The following is a 16,259-nucleotide window of genomic DNA, read 5'->3' on the forward strand; positions in this document are numbered from 1 at the left end:
TCGACCTTCCTGTTGAGACTGAGAAACCACCGAAGAACCCGAAACAGGAGGAGATATTTAGGAAGGTGAGAAGCCTAGAATAGTCGCTCAGAAATATGCAAGGGTTGGGAGGTCAAGTGAGTGTAGCCTACAAAAATCTGTGTTTGTTCCTGACGTACAGCTACCTGTTGGGTTCAAAATGCCCAAATTTGACTTGTATGACGGACACGGAGATCCCATGGCCCACTTAAGGGGATTTTACAGTAAAATGAGAGGAGCTGGTGGGAAAGATGAGGTATTAATGGCATACTTTAGCCAGAGTCTGAGTGGCGCGGCATTGGAGTGGTACACTCGTCAGGATCACATCAGATAGTATACCTGGGATTATTTGGCCCAAGAATTCGCTCGTAATTTCCACTACAACATCGAGATTGTTCCCAATCGTTCGTCTTTGAGTAAGATTGAGAAGAAGCCTAGTGAAAGTTTCAGGGAATATGGTTTCCGCTAGAGAGAATAGGCAGCAAGGGTTAACCCTCCAATGGAGGAGAACGAAATGGTGGAATACTTTCTTCAGGCCTTGGAGCCTACTTACTTTGGTCATCTGATCTCGGCCATAGGTAAGTCTTTCAATGAAGTAGTAAAAATGGGAGGAATGGTGGAGGAAGGGCTCAAATCAAGCAAGATCATGAGCTATTCTGTCATCAAAGCAACCACGCAGGCAATCCAGAATGGCATCGGAGGCGTGCTTGGGAAAAAGAAGAAAGAGGATGTCGCTATCGTCATTTCAGGATCGTGGCACGGTCCGGGGGATTCCCCTACCCACTACACCCAACCTCGACCCCAACTTCAAACCTATACCCCAACTCCATATAATCCATCCCAACACTACTTCCCATCACCAGAGCCTAAGTACTCAGTCAAGCCACCCCAATATCATGTCTATTACGCACAGTCATATGCCCAACCCCCTCCTCACCCGCAATGGCATGCACTAGCTCCATGAAACCCTTACCCACCTCCACAAACATACCGAAACCATGTTGGTCCAAACTTTCAGGCCAAGCCAGAATTCAGGAATGAAAGGTTGCAGCGAAAGAAAACTTTCACCCCACTTGGGGAATCTTATACCAGCCTATTTCAAAGGTTGAGGCAGTTGGATGTTCTGAGGCCAATTAAGTCAAAACTACCAAACCCCCCTCCCAAGAATCTGGATTATTCTCTCAGATGTGCGTACTGTTCTAATACTCCGGGGTACGACATAGAAAAGTGTTGGCATCTAAAGAACGACATCCAAGAGCTTATTGATATGAACCAGATTGTGGTCCCGAGCCCAGAAGCACCCAACATCAATCAGAACCTGTTACTGGCCCATGCTGAAATGCACATGATAAAGATAATGCACAAAGATGGGAATCCCAAGAAGCCTTTGCAATCTGTCATGATGATCCGGTCTAGTGAAAGTAAGTCAGTCAAGAACCCCGGTTGTCACAAAAGCAACCTCCTCAATAGCTGAAGGATCGGCAGACAAGTTGAGCATGCCAAATGATAAGCCAGTTGTAGTAGTTGAAAAGAGGTCCCCAAGTGATGTTGTAGCAAAGCAAGAAAAGTCAAAGGTGATCGTGTCGGGGGTAGCAAGTAAACCGGTCATAATTGTGGAGGGTGCTCACACGGACCTTATCATTATCAAACCTGTGACCCAGCTACCGGTAGCTAACACCAAGACTGTCTCGTAGAACTATGAGCGAGTGATAGTGACCTATAAGGGAAAGGAAGTGAAAGAGGAAGTTAACGAGGCCCAGGGATTAACTCGTTCGGGGAGATGCTTTGCCCCGGAAGAGTTAAGGAAAGCTAAAACACTCAGAGACAATCCAGTTCTAGTGAAGAAATCGGTCACTGAAGAAAAGGTGGAGGAGTTCTTGAGAAAAATAAAGGTATAAGATTACTCCATCGTGGAACAGTTGAGAAAGACTCCAGCTCAGATTTCCCTGCTATCATTGTTGATCCACTTAGATGAGCACTGTTGGGCCTTGATGAAGATTTTAAATGAAGCTCATGTTCCCGACAAAATCATAGTGAACCATTTGGAGAAGATCACCAATAAGATATTTGAGTCCAACAGGATCACATTTCGGATGATGATTTGCCTTTGGAGGGTACGGAACACAATCGAGCCCTCTATCTCATGGTGAAATGCAAAGATTCTATGGTAAAAAGGGTGTTAGTTGACAATGGTTTCGGTGCAAACATCTGCCCTCTCTCTATTCTCAACAAGTTAAAAGTTGATGATGAGAGGATTTACAAGAACAGTATATGTGTCCGAGGTTTTGACGGAGGGGGAAAAGACTCTGTTGGCGACATCATGCTCGAGTTGACAATAGGGCCAGTCTAATTCACCATGGAGTTCCAGGTACTAGATGTCGCTATTTCTTACAATTTGTTGTTGGGTAGGCCTTGGATACATGTTGCAAAGGCGGTTCCATCTTCTTTACATCAGATGGTAAAGTTCGAATGGGATAGACAAGAAATCGACGTACATGGCAATGAGAATTTATGTGCTTTCAATGATACATCCATCCCGTTTATTGAAGCTGAAGAAGATAAGGGTCGTGGGTCTATCAAGTTTCCGAAACAGTATCATTTGAAAAGATTTAGGAAGGGTAATACATTCCAAGTCCAAAGCTAGCTTCTGCAATCGTCATGGTAGCAACTGAAATGTTGAAAAATGGTTTTGTGTCGGGCAAGGGTCTGGGTGAATCTCTGTAAGGTATCGTGCAGCCAGTATCTTTGCGTGAAAATCTGGGTACATTTGTTCTGGGATTCAAACCTGCAGGGGATGATGTGAAGAAGGCTAGAAATCTAAAAAAGAAGGCATGGTCGCTACCTAAGCCAGTCCCACGTCTCTCCAGGTCTTTCATCAAGGTAGGGGTCATGAAGCGTCCAGTGACAACAGTTCCAAAGCCCGTGGTTGATTTTGATGAGGAATTGGTTAAAAGGTTCCAGAGTCTGTTTGATGAGGTGAACATGGTAGAAACTGGAGAAGGTTCCAACAAAGCGAATGTGCAGTTTATTGGGTCAAAAGTGAAGCTAAACAATTGGGATGCCACTCATCTCCCTGCCTAGAAGGAGTTTTGGTAGTTTGCTTTGTTTTCCTTTCAGTTTATCTGGATTATTCCAGGGTTGTAATTCAGATTTTTTTATTTTCCGTCTGTTTTGATGTACAAACCCTTCTATCCTTTATTTTAATGAAATGCAATTTCCCTTTTCCATTACTCCTGATAGTGTCATTTTCTTTTCTTTCTTTGTACAATTTTTTTTATGCTGGTTTCAATGACATGACATGCATGAGGAATCTTCAACCAAGTCTTAAAAGCCAATCTAACTCTGAAATAATAATCCAAGAAATAGAGTGTGATGATGAAATAGAATATGATGAAGAGGAAGCATTTGAGGAAATTAGTAAAAAGCTAAGTCACTTTGAAGAGAAACCCAAGCCTAATTTGAATGAAACTGAAGCAATTAATTTAGGGGATCTAAATAATATTAGGGAAACAAAGATAAGTGTACACTTGGAACCACAAATCAGGGAGGAAATAATCAAAGCACTGTTTGAGTATAAAGATACTTTTGCATGGTCATATGATGACATGTCGGATCTAAGTACTAACTTGGTAGTTCACAAATTGCCCACTGACCCGGCATTCCCTCCCGTCAAGCAGAAGTTAAGAAAGTTCAAAACTGACATGAGTGTGAAGATCAAGGAGTAAATCACAAAGCAGTTGAACGCAAAGGTCATTCAAGTCACGCGATACCCCACTTGGTTAGCTAATGTTGTGCTAGTGCCAAAGAAGGACGGCAAGACCAAGGTGTGCGTTGATTACCACGATCTCAACAAAGCAAGTCCAAAGGATAATTTTTCACTGCCAAATATCCATATTTTGATTGACAACTATGCCAAGCATGAGATCGATTCTTTTGTGGATTGCTATGTGGGGTACCACCAGATCTTGATGGATGAGGAGGATGCAGAAAAGACAACATTCATCACACCATGGGGAATTTATTGCTATCGGGTAATGCCATTTAGTTTGAAAAATGTTGGGGAAACTTACATGAGGGCAATGACTACTGTGTTCCATGACATGATACACAAGGAGATTGAGGTTTATGTGGATGATGTGATCGTAAAGTCAAAGCAACAGGCCGACCATGTCGGAGATTTGAGGAAGTTTTTCCAAAGGCTCCGTAGGTATAATCTTAAGTTTAACCCTGCCAAGTGTGCATGTGGTGTTCCATCTAGAAAATTGTTGGGATTCATAGTTAGTCGTCGAGGCATTGAATTGTACCCATCAAAAATCAAAGCTATCTAAGAATTGCCACCTCTAAGGAACAAGACTGAGGTGATGAGTCTGCTCGGGCGATTGAACTACATCAGCAGGTTTATTGCTCAACTGACAACAACTTGTGAGCCCATTTTTAAGTTGTTGAAAAAGGATGTTGCGGTCAAATGGACCGATGAGTGCTAGGAGGCATTTGATAAAATCAAGGGGTACTTATCTAACCCACCTGTGTTGGTCCTGTCGGAACCCGGGAGGCCTTTAATTCTTTATTTGACAGTCCTGGACGATTCGTTCGGTTGCGTACCGGGTCAACCTGACATCCCCGGCAAAAAGGAACAAGCCATCTATTATCTCAGCAAGAAGTTCACATCATATGAGGTTAATTATACTCCCATTGAAAGGACATGTTGTGCCCTGACTTGGGTGGCACAAAAGTTGAAGCATTATTTGTCGTCCTACACTACTTACCTCATTTCTCTTCTAGATCCTTTAAAGTATATCTTTCAAAAGCCTATGCCCACAGGAGACTTGCAAAGTGGAAGATTTTGCTCACAGAGTTTGACATTATCTATGTGACTCGGACCGCGATGAAAGCCCAAGCATTGGCCGATTATTTGGCCGAGAATCCGGTGGATGAAGAGTATGAGCCATTAAGGACTTATTTTCCTGATAAAGAGATGATGCATATTGACAAATTGGAACAGGATGACAAACCAAGTTGGAAACTTTTCTTTGATGGAGCCGCTAACATGAAAGGTGTCGGAATAGGGGTTGTGCTCATTTCTGAAATAGGGCATCACTACTCTGTTATGGCCCAACTTCATTTCTATTGTACTAACAACATGGTTGAGTACGAGGCATGCATTCTGGGTTTAAGGTTAGCGGTAGATATGGGAGTCCAGGAAGTCTTGGTCTTGGGAAACTCGGACCTTTTGGTGCACCAGATTCAAGAAGAATGGGAGACACGGTATTTAAAGCTCATACCGTATTGACAATATTTGCATGATCTTTGTCAACGGTTCCGATCAATAGAATTCAGGCATATTCCGAGGATCCATAATGAGGTTGACGATGCCTTGGCTACCTTGGCGTCAATGTTGCATCATCAAGAAAAAGCTTATGTTGACCCATTGCATATTCAAGTTCATGATCAGCACGCCTACTGTAATGTGGTTGAGGAAGAACTTGAGGGTGAACCGGGGTTCCATGATATCAAAAAGTATATCAGGATGGGGGTATACCCGGTACAAGCCACAGGTGATCAAAAGAGAACAATTCGATGTTTTGTTAGTGGATTCTTCTTGAGCGGGGGAATCTTGTACAAGAGAACTCCAGATCTTGGGCTGTTGAGGTGCATAGATGCTAAGAAAGACACGACAATCATGACCGAAGTGCATTCCAGAGTTTGCAGGCCGCATATGAGTGGGTATGTTCTGGCAAAGAAAATTCTTCGAACAGGGTATTACTGGCTCACCATGGAATGAGATTGCATTAGCTTTGTGCGCAAGTGTCATCAATGCTAGGTACACGGAGACTTGATCCATTCTCCACCATCTGAGTTGCATACAATGTCAGCACCATGGCCATTTGTTGCTTGGGGCATGGATGTCATTGGACCAATTGAGCCAGCAACATCAAATAGGCACAGCTTCATTCTGGTGGCCATCGATTATTTCACTAAGTGGGTTGAAGCTAAGACTTTCAAATCTGTGACCAAGAAGGCAGTGGTCAATTTTGTTCATTCAAATATCATTTGCCGATTTGGAATCCCAAAGGTGATCATCACAGATAATGGTGCTAATCTTAACAGTCATTTGATGAAAGAAGTATGCTAACAGTTTAAGATTACACATCGAAATTCTACCCCGTATCTCCCCAAGGTGAATGGAGTAATCGAGGCAGCCAACAAGAACATAAAGAAGATACTTCGGAAAATGGTGCAAGGTTCCAGGCAATGGCATGAAAAGCTTCCCTTTGCTTTGCTGGGATATCGCACTACTATTCCCACTTCAGTAGGTGCACCTCCTTATTTGCTGGTGTATGGTACTGAAGCAGTGATACCCGCGGAAGTTGAAATTCCATCTCTTCGGATTGTTGCTGAAGCCGAAATTGATGATGATGAGTGGGTCAAAACCCATTTGGAGCAATTAAGTCTGATTGACAAGAAAAGACTGGCAGCAGTGTGTCATGACTAGTTGTATCAAAAGAGAATGGCAAGAGCATACAACAAGAAGGTGCGTCCCCGGAAATTTGAAGTGGGTCAGCAAGTATTAAAACGAATCCTTCCACATCAGGCTGAAGTGAAAGGCAAGTTCACCCCAAATTGGCAGGGGTCGTTCATTCGTAACGAGAGTGTTGTCCAATGGTGCTTTATATTTAACAGATATAGAAGGCAAATGTGTAGATATGGCTATCAATTCCGATGCGGTCAAAAGATATTATGTATGATTTCTTTGGTTTGTCTAATTATTGTTTGTACTTGGCATGTTTTGAAGATTGGAATGACGAAGGCATTTTATTCTTCTATCTAAACACTTTATCCTTTGTTACCCCTTTGAGCCTTATTTATTTATTTTCATACCCCTCTTTTGGAATTAGTAGCAAAGTTCAAAAACACATACGGAAAAGTTAAATAAAGAGGAAAAAGAGGAAAAGAGAAGAGAAAAGAGAAAGGAAGGAATGAAAAGAGTGAAAAAAAGAAGAAAATAACATAAGAAAAGAAAAAGAAAAAGAGAAAAGTAACCACAACAAAGCAATTCATATGACATGAACTATGTTCGACCTGATTCTTTTTAAGGATACGTAGACAGCCTCACGGTTCGGTCCCATCAAAATAAAATTCAAAAGTCCCCAGGCAAAGAAACTAGGTAGAAGTTGGGATTTTGTAAAAGATCTGATTCCAAAAGTTGTAATTTTGAACATATTCAAGTTGTTTTGAGCCTTTATGATATCTTTTCTTTCTAACCATATCCAAAAGCCTGCATACAATCCAAAGAAAGACCTTCCGACCAATATTTGAGAGCGCTAAGACAAGCGAGATAGAGGTATGATTCGCATCAGGGGCAACACTCCGTGTTGCACAAGGAAAATGAATAAATGAGAGAGTCATACTGGTAAAAACCCGCTCGGGTACCGTAGGGCAATGGAAAGATAAGAGAAATTAAAATGAGAGAGTCTTATTGGTGAAAACCTTCACAAGCACCATGAGGCGATGGTGAGTTGAGAGATGAACAAATAAGAGAGGTTTATTGGCGAAAACCCTTCAGGGCGCCGCAAGCCGAACAAGGTTGGTGACTTTGCAAAGAGATTAGAATATGGAAATCTCGGGGCATAAAGTATGATAACTGAAAGGTGATTGGTTGAACAGGCTGGGCTGATTAATTCGAAATGCATGTCATGATCATTGTTGCCAGCTGCCTCACTCAGATAAGTCCCTTTTCCTTTTTCTCCCTCAAATAGTCATCCTGTTTCGAATTTTCTTCTTTATTCCTAACTCTCGAAGTCATTGCATTTCATTTCTTTTGGGTTTATTTCTCTAAGGCTTTTTCAATATCAACCTTGTTTAAGCAACTAAGAAAGGATTTCAAAGCTTACTACCAACTTCCAAAGTGCGGCCAAAATATACCAGAAATAGCATGATGCAGAATGGAAAATAAGGTGTTAGTGAAATTTTCACTGGTCGGTTGGTTTGTGAATTTTGTGGAAGATACAGAGGTTCAAGTGGGAAGGACAGAAATGTAAAACAGCGGGTTGAGTGCAAGTCATTCAGGATCCTATGGGTGAGACTCAGTCAGAAAGTCAAACAATTCTTGGCCAGTCCAAGGCGGCCATTCAAAACAAAGCACAGTAGTGGAAAGGCCACCTTCAGCAAGAATGCCACAAACTAACCACCACATTTTTAAAACTGATAAAATTTTCTTTGATTGAAATAGGGGCAGGAAATTTCATTTGTTTGAAGGAACCCTCCGTGAGGAAAACATGTACCAGACAGGTTTGACCGTAAATCTTCAGGACCCTCCTGGATAACAGGATTTAGTTTAAAATTTTCAGGACCATCCTGGATAATGGGATTTAATTTCAAATTTTCAGGACCCTCCTGGATAATGGGACTTAGTTTTAAGACCTTCATTAGATAATGAGATTTAGCATAAGTTTCACCTTTAGGAAATTGAATTTAGCTCTGAAGTTTTTCACTCTTAAGATGAAATTTAATTTTAATTTTCAGAACCCTCCTAGATAATGGGATTTAGCTTTTAAATTCGTAGAGATTTTGGGTAACATGATTCGATTAACACTCACAGATGCGCCCAGATACCAAGTCGGGGCAGAAAAATTTCTTTTGTTTTGTCTGTTTAGTTGTAATGTCAGGCGCCCACCTGGAGAACAAGGGAATACAGTTAAAGTTTTTGGCAATATTCAGGCGCCCACCTGGATAACAAGGGAATACAAATAAAGTTTTGGCAATCAGGCGCCCACCTGGAGAACACTGAACAAGGGAATACAATTAAAGTTTTGGCAATCAGGCACCCACCTGGAGAACAAGGGAAATACAATTAAAGTTTTGGCAATCAGGCACCCACTGGAGAACAAGGGAATACAGTTAAAGTTTTGGCAATCAGGCGCCCACCTGGAGAACAAGGGAAATACAATTAAAGTTTTGGCAATCAGGCGCCCACCTGGAAACAAGGGAAATACAGTTAAAGTTTTGGTAATCAGGCGCCCACCTAGAGAACAAGGGAATACAATTAAAGTTTAGCAATCAGACGTCCACCTGGAGGACAAGGGAATATAGTTAAAGTTTTGGCAATCAGACGCTCACCTGGAGAACAAGGGAATACAGTTAAAGTTTTGGCAATCAAGCGCCCACCTAAAGAATAAGAGAAAACAGTTCAAGTTTTTGGCAATCAGGCGCCCACCTGGAGAACAAGGGAATACAGTTAAAGTTTTGGAAATTAGGCGCCCACCTGGTGAACAAGGGAAATACAGTTAAAGTTTTTGGCAATTAGGCGTCCACCTGTAGAACAAGGGAATACAGTTCTAGTTTTTGGCAATCAGGCGCCTACCTGAAGAACAAGGGAATACAGTTAAAGTTTTGGCAATCAGGCACCCACTCGGAGAACAAGGGAATACAATTAAAGCTTTGGCAATCAGGCACCCACATGGAGAACAAGTAAATATAGTTAAAGTTTTGGCAATCAGGCGCTCACCTGGAGAACAAGGGAATACAGTTCAAGTTTTGGCAATCAGGCGCCCACCTGGCGAATAAGGGAATATAGTTTGAGTTTTGGAAATCAAGCGCCCAACTGGAGAATAAGGGAATACAGTTCAGGTTTCGACAATCAGGCACCCACCTGGAAAACAAGGGAAACCACTTCAGAATCCAATTCGCATTAGCAACAACGGAAATTCGCCTCAAGAGTACAGGTCAACAGTCCAAGATGCACAACAGAACTGTAGGAGCAGCAAGACCAAGGTTGAAGATGGTAGATATGATTCTTGTAATTCATAGATCATAGTTTAGTCTAGCTTCTTTTTATTTTTTCTCGGTGTAATAAGGAGTTCAGCAAGTAGTAGCAGTAGCAGCAACAGTGAAATCACAGCTTCCCGGTAGTCCCAGCTACCGAAACTTCCCGAACTACACTGACCTGATTCCTTTATAGCCAAGGATATGTAGGAACCTCGAAATCAAGGTTCGGTCAGATCTTTCAAAAATTCTTCTTATGGAGTATTCAAACAGGCAAAAATCGCTCGTATCCGCTCACTTTATCTTTGCCCGAAAACTCTTCGTATTTCCGAGCAAAGAGGGGCAGCTGTGAGCACGTGTTTTGTGCCCTATGAGAAATACTCCTACAAATTAAAGAAATAAATTTTTTCAATTGTCCGCAATTTTATAGGATTTTTGTAGGAATTTGTGTTAATTGTTTGCATTTTCTGTGCGTGTTTACTTTTATTTAAATCGTGAAAATACCAAAAATACCATGCATTGCATTGAGATTTAGTTTTCATATTTTTAGGATTAATTAGTAAATTAGTTGCTTTATTAAAAGTGAAAATCACAAAAAAAAATTGGCTTACTTTTACATTTTAGCTTTTAATTCTAGATCAGTAGTTCTTCTCTTTTAATTTAGGATCAATTAATTTTTATAAATTTTATAATTTGATAAGTAGTTTAATTTTAGAATTTAGATTAATTTAGGAATTTAATTTAGATTTTTAATTAATTAAAGAAAGAAAAGAAAACAAAAGAAAAGGGAATTGAAAAGCTTGGTTTTAAATCCAATTTGGGCCAATTGATGTTGAAGTCCAAATTTTTGCCCCAAATACTCCCCAAACACATCCCTTACCCAACCCAAATCCGCCCAAGCCCAAACCCCTTACCCGTTCCAACCCCTCACTAAGCCAAACGACCTCATTTTGCCCGTCCCTGATCACAGGCATTGGATCCTAGTGATCCAACGGTTCGGAACTAATTAACCTAAACATTATAACTATCCTAACACAGACCCCCCTTCTCAAACCCAACCATTCCCTCGTCTCCTTCAACATGAAGCAAATCCTAGCCGCCTAAAAAAAACTCGTCGCCTCTGCCGCTAACCGCCACCGGAAATCGCCTCAGGGCGGTTACAGTGCTCCAAACCTCCCCAAATCAATACCATACTATCCTTGTCTACTCCTCTTACTAAATCCATCATCTATTTCCCCAAAAACACCTTTAAATTTCTCGAATTTCGGATCTGAAATTCAATCCGAAAACCCTACTTCACCCAAATCACCCCAAAACCTCACCAGGCCATCTCCCCACTCCCCTCACCCCTAATATCCCACTGGTTTGCCCAAAAGGCCTCTTAAATCTGAGCAATTTCAGATCAAAATTCTGGAAAGAAAGAAAAAGAAAAAAAAAACTAAAAGTCTACACTGAGTGATTCCGAAAGTTTTAATGGCTCAAATCTACATGAGTCAATTGCTTTTGACAAGAGCAATTGATTCATGTGGGTTTGACTTGTTTTTCAAACTTGCCTGAATTCATTCAAGCTCCGGCCAGGTCCTCCGAGTCCGTGATTATTTCTTACATTAGCATAGGTAATTTCTCGCATTGTTTCTATTTCTTTTCTTTGCCATTTTCCTTTTCTTTGATTTTCTCCATGTTGTTGTTCTGTTTGTAGCCGCATGAGTTAGGTTTTTTATTTTGTTCGGAATTAGCTGTTTACTCCTGTATTTAGTGATTTGGATTAATCAGTATTTTAGGGTTAATTGGTACATTTTCATCATAATCATTAGTTGGTCAGTTTTCTTTTTCGGCTAGGGTTTGTTTAAAATTGGTTTAGCTTGTGTCCAGTTAATTTAATAAAAAATCAGCATGTTAGTTTCATGTTATTGTTTTGATTCCCTGATATAATGATGTTAGTTTGGTTCAATAGGTTTAACTCTTAGAAAATGGCTCATTACTAATTAATTCTGGACTTGTGTTAGTATTAGATCTAAATATTTCTGTTTTTGTCTTATTGCTGATATCAGTTCTTGATAAATGAATTTAGGTTTAGTTACAGGTTTAAAGTGAATTAGTATTTGTTTCCTTGATCCTTATTGTCTCTTTGATTCTGGGTTTTGTTGTTAGTCCCAGTTTGTTAATTAGTAGGAACTCCTAAGGTCTTAATTGAATAGTTGAAACTTAGGAGGTTAGTTTGAGAATAGGAAATCAGATTTTTTAGAAGGGAAACTTCTAGAATTTGGGGCAGCTGGCCCAATTTTGGCCAGCACAAATGCTGGAGACAATCAAAGGCTGTCAGTTGTCCCAATTCTGTTAGAAAAGATGCCTTGTGAGGGAATAATTCTCATTCTGTTTTCAGCAGCACATGGCACTCTTAAGGGCTATATATAGACCCCTTCTTTCACCAAAAAAATCAGAATTGAACCCTAAAAAAGACCCCAAAAATTCTAGTTCTACAGATTTTCATAGTTAGCTCCTTATTCTGATTTTCCACAAAAGTTCAGAACAAAATTCTGGGAAATTTCTTGTTGCTAAGAGTTGAATGATGGTTTGACAGTGAAGTTGTGCTGCTGCATTTACTCCTATATTTAGAAGTACAATTCTGTCTTGGGTTTACCTTACCTAGCCCATTTTGCTGTTATTTCTGCATTTATGTATGTAAACTCTATTTACTTTATTCCATGTTGATTCAATGCAATGAAAGGACAATGTGCTCCATGCTAAATTCGTTGTTTTATTGCTAAATAGTAATAAATTTAGTTTCGGGTAAGGTTAAGCTATTCTTGTTGAAATTTGTAAGTAGCTTGAATGTTGAAAAGAGTTTGGTTTAAGATTAACAATATAAACTTGCAAGCATGAGTTAATTTGTGATTTTGGTTGAATGGTTGTGTGACTTTTGTTGTTTAACATGATAAACTAACAAATAAAGTCTGTGAGATAGTATTAAAAGGGATCTTGACATTTTTTATTAATTTTTCCTTGCGTGCTTGAAACCATGAAGGGTTATAATTGTACTAACTATTTGTTCTATTTATTTGCCGCTATGATGAGTCAAATGCAGATTTGCAAGCTATCTCTACAGCTACTCTTGCAAATTCAAGCACTGTTTTGAATCACAAATCTCGTGGGTGGAAGTATGTTACCTTAGCAGAAGGATGGATTATTTTGTGAAGCTTTTCGTTAATGATTAGTTAGATTACTTAGTTGTTATGATTAAAATTATATAAACTTGTTCTTTCAGTTATCTATTTTGTATAGTTTGATTTAAGTACACTTAGTTATTGTTAGTTAATTATAATTTTGAAAACTTATGTACTTGCTTTTAAGTATATTTAGAAGGCCAACAGGTTTCATTAATAAATTAGGCCAAGAGTGGGCCTAGATGGATGGCCTTGTCAGGATCACTTTTGGTGTGGTCCTGGACCTTTGTCTCGTATGTTGGGCTCAATCTCAGGGCCCAAACCGTGTCAGCATTTGTGTTTTCTTTTAATTTTAAAATAATTATGATCAAACAGCTTACTGGGCCTTCTGCAGGCCTAACTCACCTTAGAATGATCAAAAATATCTATACCGACTTAATTTGTTTTCAGTAATTTTGCCTCAAACATTTTGTTTAGCATAATAGACGTGGGTCTCTAATATTGAAGGCACGATTGTGCAGAGTTGGGCCTGGCATTCGTTGGCCCATTTGGAGCTAAGTGACCGTCTGCCCTAGCTTCACTTCTGGACTCGATTTTGAGCCCAGTCTTTTAAATAGTTTTGGGCTTAAGCTTAAACCAGATTTTGCTTAGATAAAAAAGGCCCAACATCTTACTTTAGTTACTTATAAATCAGTAGCTACACATTAATTTTATAACTTAGATACTAAAAAAGGGAATGTTCGTAGTTGCTTTAGGTGTGTTTAATATATCGTTGTGATTGTGGACACGTTTGCGTGACATAATTATTGCTAATTGTGGACACGTTCGTGTGACATGATTTACGCGCCAAACAAATGGGTACCTATTTTCAAGATAATTTCTTAATTAAAAAGGGCAAATGCACATAGGTTCTAAAGGTAAGTAATTAGACAATTTGATTAAGCCAAGTATGATCAAAGCGATCGTGCTAAAACCACGGAACTCGGGAATGCCTAACTCCTTCTCCCGGGTTAACAGAATTCCTTACCCGGATTTCTGTGTTTGCGGACCGTAAATAGAGTCAAACTTCCTCGATTCGGGATTTTAAACCGGTGACTTGGGACACCATAAATTATTCCAAGTGGCGACTCTGATTTTTAAAATAATAATCCCGTTTCGATTGTCACTTAAATTGGAACAAACTCTCTTATATCCCTTCGGGGTGTAGTAAAAAAGAGTTGTGGCAAATATAAATATAATTATTTATATAAATATACTTTTATAATATACATTATATATTCTTGAAAATTATGCTCAATTATATTATTATGTTTCTACCAACTTTCCGACGATACAAAGTTAAGTCATGGGAAAGCAGGGGGATTATCTGTATAGGGTAAAATATGATATGTTAAGTCGTGCATGGAATATATATATAATATAATTGAGCATAATTTTCAAGAATATATAATATGTTATAAAAATACCTTTATTTAAATAATTATTTTTATATTACGTGCATGGAATATATATTTTACAACCTTTATTTTCTTTTATTCTGAATTGTGTAAATAAATTTTTGAATTTTTATTGTTAATACTAAAATTATTATTACTAACAAATTATTTTAATTAAATTTTTTACTATGCTCATTATTTTGCTATTCCAGCATTATATATTTTTAAATATTTTTTATTTTTTAATTTATAAATAATATTTATTTATTCTATAGGTAAGTCCATAATGTAAATTAAAAAGGAAAAAATCATAATATTAAAAAGTTTTAAAAAAATAAAAATAAGATAAATATTTATAATTTACAGGGTAAAATAGGTATTTGGCAATTCAAAATTTGGAAAATCTAGTTGAGTGACTTTCTGAATGCAATAGGCATAGTTCAGTGACTTTGTTGTCACAAAAAAAAAAGTGATATTAGGAAATAATTTGAGATAGTTGAATGACCATTTAAATGGACTCTAAGAGTTTTATACATGTTCAAAGCTATGATTTAAAGTTAATTAGATTTCTCTTTTGATTTACTTACTTTATTCTCTTTTGGTCTCTAGTAGTATTAGACATTGTGTGCGCGTAGTAGAGCTTAATGCATAATCTTGCCTTTTTAGTTCTTTCTTTTTTAGGCCCTAGTGTTCTGCATCATTGTCTGTAGTGATGGAGGCAGAATTTATTATCAAGGAATTTAAAAAAAAGTTAAATTTTTTTAAAAATTATGTCAAGTGGGAATCGAATTATAATCTAACAAAGATTTTGAATTTTCTTGACCATTAAATTATTTTTTTGAGCTATGTGAAGGGGATTCAAAATATAATATATAGAAGTACAAACTAGATTTTGTCTTATATATACAGTTTAATTTTCTGGCGAGAAAGTTTTCTGGTGAATCCCCTTTCGCCCGTGAATCCCCTTTCGCCCCCTCCCCTCCCCCCCCCCCCCAATCCGCTCCTGATTGTCCATACATTGGAGGGACAAGTGCACAAATGACCATTTTCAAAGATATTATTTAGAGATTAGCCAGTATTTATTTTATCCTGAAATTTTAGACTAAAAATCTTAATTTAAAAATAATTCAGAATATTTTTGTCCCAATAAATTAAACTGAAATTTTAAAATTCAAAATATATTAACTAATTTTTAAATAGCAGCCCTTTAAAACGATTATCTATGTCATTTTTACTATATTGGAACTGCGTAAGCCCAACCAACAATCTTGCTAAGATGGATAAGACTTCAGAGGCATCTATATATAAGCAGTTTACACCACAACACCTCTAAGATGCTAATGTACAGGTGTCGAATAGAGGAGGAAGTTGCATATTATCCTGTCCTTGCCAAAATATCCTTTGGAAAAGGAAAACAGAGAAAGCTGCCCATCAATTTGTGGCCTTGGCACATAGAAAAAGACATCCTATTCTCATTCTCTTAGTATAGTATCTCTTTTAACCTTATCCTTGGACATCCAGATAGCATAAGCATGCACCCAAATCCTACTCCCCCCCCCCCGGGCGTGCGTGATTGGATTTAACAAGCTAAGGCAACTATAATATTTTATAATCATGACGTTCAGGTAACTTGTACTTAATAAATTTCACGAATTATTTATTATTTTCCATTAACATAAATATCGAATAATTTTATTCATTATAGCCTGAACACATATGAAGAAATCATGATATATCACACTTCCAATCGATGTATTCGAAAGTCTATGGGCTAGTAGATGACAAAAGTATTTAGAACATCATCTCATCTTATGCTAGCAGCCTTATTGCGATGTGACAACAACAACAACCCAGTATAATCCCACTTAGTGGGGTCTGG

The sequence above is a fragment of the Nicotiana tabacum genome, chromosome 5, assembly GCF_000715075.1.
Source record: "Nicotiana tabacum cultivar K326 chromosome 5, ASM71507v2, whole genome shotgun sequence".
Classification (NCBI taxonomy): Eukaryota; Viridiplantae; Streptophyta; class Magnoliopsida; order Solanales; family Solanaceae; genus Nicotiana; species Nicotiana tabacum.